Source organism: Glandiceps talaboti, chromosome 17, assembly GCF_964340395.1.
Source record: "Glandiceps talaboti chromosome 17, keGlaTala1.1, whole genome shotgun sequence".
In the NCBI taxonomy this organism is placed as follows: Eukaryota; Metazoa; Hemichordata; class Enteropneusta; family Spengelidae; genus Glandiceps; species Glandiceps talaboti.
This window is the reverse complement of record NC_135565.1, coordinates 18,522,209-18,531,948: the sequence shown is the minus strand read 5'-3', so window position 1 is coordinate 18,531,948 and position 9,740 is coordinate 18,522,209. Positions and strand designations below refer to the sequence as shown.

At 38.2% G+C, this 9,740-nt stretch overlaps 1 pseudogene; it reads right to left on the bottom strand.

Annotated features, from left to right (window-relative positions):
* Positions 1-238: 238 nt before the first annotated feature.
* LOC144448150 (patched domain-containing protein 3 pseudogene) lies at positions 239-5,965 on the bottom strand (annotated as a pseudogene).
* Positions 5,966-9,740: the final 3,775 nt, after the last annotated feature.

Genomic DNA, 9,740 nt, shown 5'->3' with positions numbered 1-9,740 from the left:
ACTTTAGTCAGTTGCACAAACTATGTTTAGAAATCTTAAAGGCCAAGAATTTGTAATTCTGCATAAAAAGTCATGGTTATAAATCATATTTTGAATGCTATCAGAGTTGACATGATCAAGTGATGCACATAGATCTGCCTGAAGCTATTTGTGCCAACATTGCCGAACTATTAAAAGGTTTGTCTGAGACGACTTGCATTGTGATACAATGTCTTTTATTGTAAGAGGTGTCCAATGTTCAACTGCGCTTATATTCATTTCTGCTAGATTCTATGCCAACGTCTTCATTAGATCCCCAGCAGAACTGGCGCCTAGGCTGAGTAACATTTGACACTGAGTTAGGTGGTTCTAGATCTATTGCTGCTGATGCAGGCCTATGAAGCGGTAAACTGGATTCAGACTTAAACAACTCTGGTCTAGAATTTCGTACACCAGGTATTCCGTTTACATTTGGATTGGGTGTTTGTTCAACACGACGCCCATTTTTCCAATATTGGGTACAGACTTCATTCAACCACGTATTCATGTTCGGAGTTGTGATTGGTTGTTTTCTCCCTCTATCGTCAGTTGTGATTGGATGTAGGGATGGATTGTCAACATATCCATTCACCATACCAGGATTGTCTAGGCCTATGACTGAACTCGATCTGTCAGAGTGTAGACTTGTTACTGATATGATGGAGATAGCACTCATTGGTCGATTGTGAGTTTGACGAGCCACAACTGGGATGATGGTGTTACTTGCTTTAGGCGCTATCACTGCATTGCAGGGACCTAGCATAGTCAAAATTACTGGTAAAAACAACAGGCCATGAACAGCGCCGAAGAAGATTACGAGAAACATGGTTTTGAAAAATGTCCGAAATGTGTACGATCCAGAAGCAGATAATATAACGAGGCCGAGGATCGTTGACAAAGCTCCCTCTAATATCGGCCAACCGAGTGAATACAAGGCGTCGATGGCTCGTTGATTGCGTGATTTATATGGTGCGATGACGAAAGCGTAGGTGATGTGTGCCGAGTAATCTACACTGAATCCAATACAAATAATGATGTTTATCATAGAAACCGAGTCTAATCGGACATCCCATAATGTCATAAAACCGACAACACCTGTCGAAATTGTTACTATAGCAAATGTGATGTACAACGAGCAGACTGGATGGGGAATGAGTATCAGTGACATGACAAACATAGCAGCTGCAGCGATACCAATATTTTGTAATGTAGTTGGTAAGATGGCCAGATATTGTTCATAGAATATAAACGCGGGGTGGAAGGCAAACATCGTAAAGTTAGAATTTTCAAGGATACGTCTGGTCTCAACCATCATTTGTCGTTCTCTATTTGTGGTGTCGGTGTCCTTAGAAAAGACGTAAAACCGCGAAGATTCGATGCTTGTATTATCGTTGTTGAATTTTATATCAATTCTGTAAGGGTCAGCCAAGGGAAGGAAAGCGTCTCTAAGGTTGGAGATGAAAGACTGTTCATCCGTGTACGTCAAATCATTGTCTTTCATGAAGTTAAGAAAAGTTCTCAGCCATGACTGAGTCAGGTCAGTGTTGTCATGGAAATGGTCACTTTCTTCCAACTGCACGATGACATTTTCTATTTGTTTTTGAACCCAAGAATCTGAATAATCAATCTTTTCATCAATAACTATGGCAACAACAGGTCCATTATCTTTAAAGTATTTATCTTCTAAATTATAAAAATTAGCAGCATACGAATCGTCACCGACAAGATTTTCTAACTGGATTCCCTCCTGGAGTTGTAAGCATCCCCAAACAGCGATGCCTAGGTAACCAGCGAATAACAGAATCGTAAAAATCTTCATAGGGATTTTTGTAATGAACGGTCCGTAGTGATTCTTGAAAAAGTCCGCTATAGCATGGTCGCTGTGTTCACTTGGTGGGGACTTATCAGACGACCCTCCTGCACAGAAAATTCTATACGAGACAGATGGGCTCTCGTCTTTTGACAAGACCTTTTTGAGCGTCAAACAGTGTCTATTATCCGCTTCTCTGTACCCCATCAGTGCCATACAAGCACCAAAGAAGGTGATTTGGTAGGCATAGTCGAATAGTACCGCGACGGCGGTATAGATACAGAAGATTCGGACAGATGGAAAATACGTTATAGCGCCAACACCGAAAGCTAAGAAATCTGTAATGCTGGTGATAGTGATTGACATGGCGGCTTCTGAGTACGCCTCTCCCATACGTTGTTCGACACTAAGCCGATGGGACGTTCTTCGCCATGCTGCTATCATAATAAACATATCGTCTACACCGATACCTGAAGATAAAAAAGGAAATTCATTTATTGCATTTTGAGGAAAACGGGTTGCAGTGCTTTGAAAAGGGTAGAATGTTAACCTAAACTTTCCCATGTTAAAGTTATACCCTTGTATGTATGTATGTATGTATGTATGTATGTATGTATGTATGTATGTATTTATGTATTTATGTATGTATTTATTTATTTATTTATTTATTTTAATGTACCGTTAGAACATAAATGGTAAAGTAATATTGAAGTGCATTGGAAGATAAGGCTACATATCATGCATCAAATGTACCCTAAGGACGAAATTAATGTAAACATAGAATGACATCCTACTAGTAGCTGCCAATATACTAGTCTAGTTGCTAGACCCATGGTGAACCGAAGTCGCATAGATTCCGAGACATTTCCTGATGTCACAATGTATTGATTGAGAGCATTGCAATTCATTGAGAAGTGAGAATTGGTGGCGCTATTTACTGATCTTCAGTGAACTTCCTCTGTAATCCGCCATACACATCGAGTGAAAGATCGTCCGTTGTAGGCGCTCTTCTTTAAAGGGGTGGAAGAATGATCAGGACAATATATTTTACACACTGCCGTAAATCATGCGCTTGAGTGAAATATCTCTGAAATCACGTGGTTTGGATCGTTATAGGTTTGACATAATGATAGCAAACAAAATCTTCTGACAGATATTGTTTCTTTCCTGTTTTTAAGTTTATGAATCTATCAAGACACCATCTCGACAAGTTGGCATACCCTGGTCTCTTTACGTACTCACTTTTCTTTGGCCGTGACCAAAGGGAAATTGCGTGATAGTATACCCGGATCTAGGTACCAGGATATGGCACTTGTTGACCAGTCATGACTCGGCGTGACGTGCAATGAAGAAGGAAACAACAGTTTTCGAGTACTAGTTGCACTGTACAATGTTTCTCCTTGTGTGTGTGTGTGTGTGTGTGTGTGTGTATGTGTGTGTGTGTGTGTGTGTGTGTTTGTTTGTTTGTTTGGCCCATAGCTAAGTGGAACTTCATACGAAAGCCGAGGCGGTGCGAGCAAATTCAAAATTCAATAACCGGGAGAATTACATGCATTCGATTTATCTTCAACTGAAAAGCTTTTTTTTTGTTACAAAACATATTGCTCAAAGTGTAATTATAACAGATAACAGAAACTGGCTTGTTTTGGCATTTTACCCATTTGACATATGAAATGTTTACATATTTTTTGTACATACAGACGATATACATATTTTGTTAGGTAAAAACTGGCATATGGCTCCACAACTCAAATAAGTCAAATCGCTTCATATTTCATTTAGATCTATTACGTGAAGACAACTGCTGCTAATGTTTTACAAATCCGTGCTACCGAATCGAAAATAACCCCGGGACCCGACAAAACTACCGCTTATAGATATGGCATAACCACAACTTGAATACACACAAGTAAAATCGCTTCCAATGAGTATCACTCGACAGGCATCATTGACAGAGATGAATCCCAGAAATGTCTGTTTTGTGAACATAACTCTGTTTAATATTTTTCTAATCCATTCTGCCGAATCAGAAAATATCCCCCCCCCCCGGACCCAGGACAAAACTTGACTCTCGTTTTATGCTATGGCATAATCAAACTTGAAATAAATACAGAAAAATCGCTTCATATGAGTACAGTTACTGTAGTACTCGATAGGCATCATCGACAGAGATGAGTCCCACAAATGTCATGCAAAACTGTTTTGTGAAAATAACTTTGCTAATATTTTTCTAATCCATTCTGCCGAATCAGAAAATAGACCCGGGACCCGGACAAAACTCCAATTTAGTATTAAAGATATGGCATAACCACAACTCGAATATAGAGAAATTCAAATCACTTGGTATAAGTAGTGTTAGCTGTACAGCTGGGGATCATGGACAGCAACAATTCCCACAAATTTCATGTAGAACTGTTACATGAACACATGAACATAACACTGCCAATATTATGCAAATCTATTCTGCCGAATCGGAAAATACCATCGTCAACAGCGACGACATTTAACATACAATTGTTTTGTGTACATAATTCTGCTAATATTTTCTAATCCTTTCGGCCGAATTGGCAAATACACCCCGGACAAAACTCCCACTTAGTATTATAGATAACCCATAACCCGCACATCTTGAATGCAGACTAAGTCAAATCACTTCATTTGAGTAGCGCTCGACAGCAATCATCGATAGCGACAAAGCCACGTCACAAACTTCATGTAGAAATATTACATTAAGATAACTCTGCTAATAATTTTCTAATCCATTCTCAGAGCCGAATCAGAAAATACCCCCGGACAAAACTCCCGTTTCCTACTATAGATTCAGACAGCTTCAAATGCAAAATGAACAATTAATGGTTCCGAGCACAGAAGTAGACACGACATCACGTTGTTTATCAGTAGGAAAGTAAAAGAATGCTTATAACTGTTCAATGTGTTTAATTGCAGGATCCTGTTGGTGCACGACGCCTCTGTTATTATTAAGCTGGAGTTCAAATCTTTATATTTTACGTTAAAATATCACTCGCCATAAGTGAAACACCAAGATAGTTTCAAGTCTGCTGTAACAGTTACAGTAATAGCATAAAATGACTTATTTTTTAAACTCACAAACGACTAACAAATTTGTAACTTACCAAGAATTAAAAACGGCATGGCGGCTACAACATCGACGAATGGTAGACCACAGTAACTACACAAACCAAGAGATGAGATGACAGCCAACCCGGCCGATAATAGTCCAAACACCCCGAGCCATGGTTTACTTCGTACACAGTCAGCCATGATGCAACACAATATAGAAAACGTTATCAATACAATGAATGTTAGAGCAAACAATGGAATTACAGTATCTATACTTCTAGCCAGTTCAAGTTCTTGGGTCAATGATGTGAAATATGAAATGTTGAGATTTTTAGAATCATAACTGGAGACATCATCTATAAATGCGCGTTCCCATTCATCGATTCGTTGGTCCTTGCTATCGGTGGTTGGTTTGAGTAAATAAAAAAGTTGTAAGGCAGACGCTGATTTCATTGTCTTCTTGTCGTCATAGAACTCCACACCACCAAGACTCGTACCTATGAAAATCTGCCTTGTTGAAGTCTGGTGTAATGGAAATGTCACATTAAACTTGTTAACGTTGCTAGCATCATAGTTATACAGTTCAAGAATAGCATTCATATTGCATTTGTCGTGCCATTTTCCACATAAATCGTCAAATGTGTATGTTTGTCCATCATCTGTGATGTCAATATTCATAACATGTTGATGGAGTGTCAGTATTTCACTTAGTGTACTTTCTCTTAATACGTTACCGCTATCCTTCGAAGTCACTATCAGACGGCCATACCGACCTAATGTGTTCTGTCTAACGGCGTTAAATTCATCATCGTAGTCCAAAGGAAAAAGTTCTTCGATTCTGTCTCTGTCTTTCAACGCTTGACTACCTTCCGGAGTATACAGGTATTCCAGATTGGTGTTTTGTTCGAAGAATACCAAACCAGCTGTTAATCCAACGGTAAGAATAAGTGGGAAAATGATAAAGGGAACTGGATATTTACCAACAAATTTGCCATATCGATGAAAAAGTGCGCTCAGTCTGTTCTTGAGAAAATCGAATTGACACTCAAACCCCATCTTGTGTACGTTCACAGAAAAACTTGTTGCATCTTGGGCACGAAATGTATATGTACTACCAGATACGATCTCAGTGATACAACTGTATCAGTAATTATTCTTACGGTGTCCCACAGTTACTGAATAGTTTGTCTGCAAATCACCCATTTTATATAATGACAATACTGTACAGCGACGTGAATGGAATATGCAAATTTTTCAATTCATCTCAAAGAAGTTTATCCTTGAAGTTATTTACACCACGGATCCGTATAGTCACAGACATGTACATCTAATACGGATGTATGTACACGGATGTCGAAGCAATTATAATAATTTAGCATAAAATATTCCCCCAGAATGTTGGCATGTTTACTTCACGCACAAAGAAGACAGAAAACACCAAATGAATGCTAACAGTACAAAAGGAACACCCCTTATAAAAATACTAGTACATGTAGAATGTGAACAACGCCAATTGACTAGGTGTGTATTAGAAGGTATACTATCATAAATAGTGAACCTACATATATATACAGAAAGAGAAAACACTCGCTCGTTCTCAGTCTTCATTCTGTAAGGATATGAGCAAAAATATATTTTTTTCCCGAAACAGCCAGTGAAGTGTCTTACCCTGGTAATTGAGCCTTCCGTTTTCTAATATAGACACAAACTAAAATTATTGTCGCAAAATGTTGATACAACAGTGATAGGCTATTGAATGGCCGTTGGTTAAATTATATACTCTGTTGGTTAGCGTCTCTTAAAACCAGTTTATTTAGGGTTACATGAACTTGAAGTGGTGTTTTGGGACTTCCAATGTTTACGAAACGTTGATCACAGCGTGATTAGAATCAAACCGCTATCACCCGCTAGTGTAATCTACCACATTGAAGAACAAGCGTCTATCTTATTAAACCGAAGGCTGGATTATCATGTATCGTATCATTTGCCTAATTAAAAATGTGTGCTCTCAAATTGTACCCTGTTAGTGTAACATAAAAAGTGTGGCAAAACTATTGTAAGTAAAATGTGTTGTAAATCATTTGTTCTCCACAGACGTATGATACCAGCATAGTTTTAAAAATCTCAAAATTGATATGTTAATGACACAGACTGCACAGAAAACCATATTTTGCAATAGTTTGTTCACCCATCAGCACTTTTACTGACCCGTTATAATTCGTTATTGGTAATAAACTACCTGTATATCTTATGGCATATCTAACTTGAGGTTAGTGACTTACGTAAATTTAAACACAATACGTGCATTGCTATTTAAATAGTTTGTTCACCTTTTATACACTTTATTGAGTTATAATTCACCAGTACAGTTCGATTACCCATACCGCCATCACTCAAAATAATGTCACTGGTGACGGAAAGTTTGGAAAAAGTTTGTTCACCTGTCACTGACACACAAGCTATGATAGATGAGGGCGGACGAGGTGCAGAGAATGAATTATGTAGGGTGCACTTGAGTCAACATTTCAGTGAAAAACCGAACAACTTCTGGGTAAGTGATATTGTGCAATAACCCAGGAAGGACGGTTTTACCCGGGGGAGGGGGGGGGGATACAACCTACAAATTAATCCTTCCTCCAAGCCAGAGCCCATACTTCTGTTTTAGTTTTAGTTTGTGCCATACTCTTGTCTACAAACGTTCAGGACATATTGTACTTTTAATAGTAATCAATAGTGAACGTCAAGGTTTTTGGTTTTGGTTTTGATTTCTATGCAAATCAAGTTTGTGCTTTTTTTTCTTTTCTTTTTTTCTCAGTATTGTAAAGCGCATTGAGGCTGTTGTGTAATGCGCTGAGAAGAATTTATTATTATTATTATTATTATTATTATTATTATTATTATTATTCTGCTGAAGAAACGAAATATAGTTTCGGATGGTTCCGTAAAGAGGCCTGTAGGTTACGACATTACAAATTCAGTATCTTATTTGTCTTCAGTACTTGCTATGAATACTTTGAATATAAATTAGGGGAAGTTAGGGGATTTCCCTATCATGCCCACTGGGCGACACTCTTTGAATATTAATGATATTAACCAAAGTCAATGTGTGAGGGCAGTATTTCCATCATATGTAAGCCACGGTATTATGAGTACTCTTTTGACCTATCAGAACACTCATTGTAGAATTATGTCAACAGTGATAACTATTCATGCTACCTCACTTGCAAACATTGAGTTGTATTCACCAATATATGATATATGTTATAATCTTGTACTCTTAAAGGCTAGACATTCTGTAAAAAGCATAAAATCACCTGTCTCCCAAGCAAGATGTCCAGCGAGGAGGCCTTGTTACATATGATAACGTACTATAAATAACCCATAAAACATCATCAGATTGTCAGTAAAGTAAATATGTAGAGTAAAACTGATCGACATTCTTGTTACTTACAGCGACGCACATTTAATCAAACCAATACTAGGGCTCGAACTCGGTGGTAAGAGGCAAGTGGTTTAACCACTCGGCTATGAATAACAACCCACAATCCAATCTAGTGTCCTTGCGGACCAGGAAGTGCAACACAGTAAATGCGTTTGTCTATTCAGGTGAAGTGACTGACCTTTATATCACCTGAAGTACTTGCAATAGAGTAACTAACGAATAATGAACACAACACAAAAGAGTCGGTGATGTGTCAAACCTCACACCATTAGGTTGAACAAATGTACAGATGTGATACCCGAAGTAAAATGTAGGGGGCGGCATTACTCTCGATAATCACCTAATTACCCCGGTCATCAGAAAATTATATGTTAACTCAAAAAGAAATCTTTGTGTATTCCTTCGGATATCTCGTTTCGGAAGTATTGAAGACTGAGTTATGAACTTGCTGCATTCCAGACTGAGCATGCTCAGATGCAAAGGACTGTGGGATTATCTGTGGTTATCGTAATACCTACTCTGGAGCTACTGATAAAATGAACCTCCCACAATTGTCAGGGTAACCATGAATTGATTATTTATGGTTAGAAACAATGTATCCATACCATCCGTACAACTAAAGAAAGTCTTCATTACATTTAGACCAATATTTATCTTTTTACGTATTCATTATAATCTATAGCATCAGATATGGAACTTTTGATGGTAATTCCGACAATAGACCAGACAGCATAAACCATTAGAAATGAGACAAAATGGAACATTTTTCCCAATTGACAATTTATGCAAATTATATCTAGATCTTCCCGAACGAAATGTCGACATACCAAGCGACATATGTAACGCAAATTCTACCCCAACGTACGGGCGATAGGTTTGTGATTTGCTATCAATGAAAATTAGGAGTCTCTAACCTCACCAATCCTACAAGGTTTCATCCCCCGCTACCCCAATCCCTTTCTCAGAACTCAGATTCAACTCTTTGTTGATGCAGAAAAAGTCGCACCAAACTATTTACTAATTTGACTACCCCCTTACACTAAGCAAAATGTATGGTATACATAATTTGCTAGTGTTTACACAACCCCTACCACTAATTACGAGATGTTTTTTATTTCCCTTATGTTCATTTTTTTCAATTCATAAATCAACTCTTGGATACAGACAGACAGACAGACAGACAGACAGATAGATAGATAGATAGATAGATAGATAGATAGATAGATAGATAGAGAAACGACCACATAAATAGACAGGGGGGGCAGTGGCTGAGACTGACATGCACAGGGAGAAAGAGACAGAAAGACAGACGGTGAGATATAGACAGAGAGCGAGACAGAGATACAGCTACATACAGGGACATAGAGACAGAGAGAGTTGGAGGCAGAG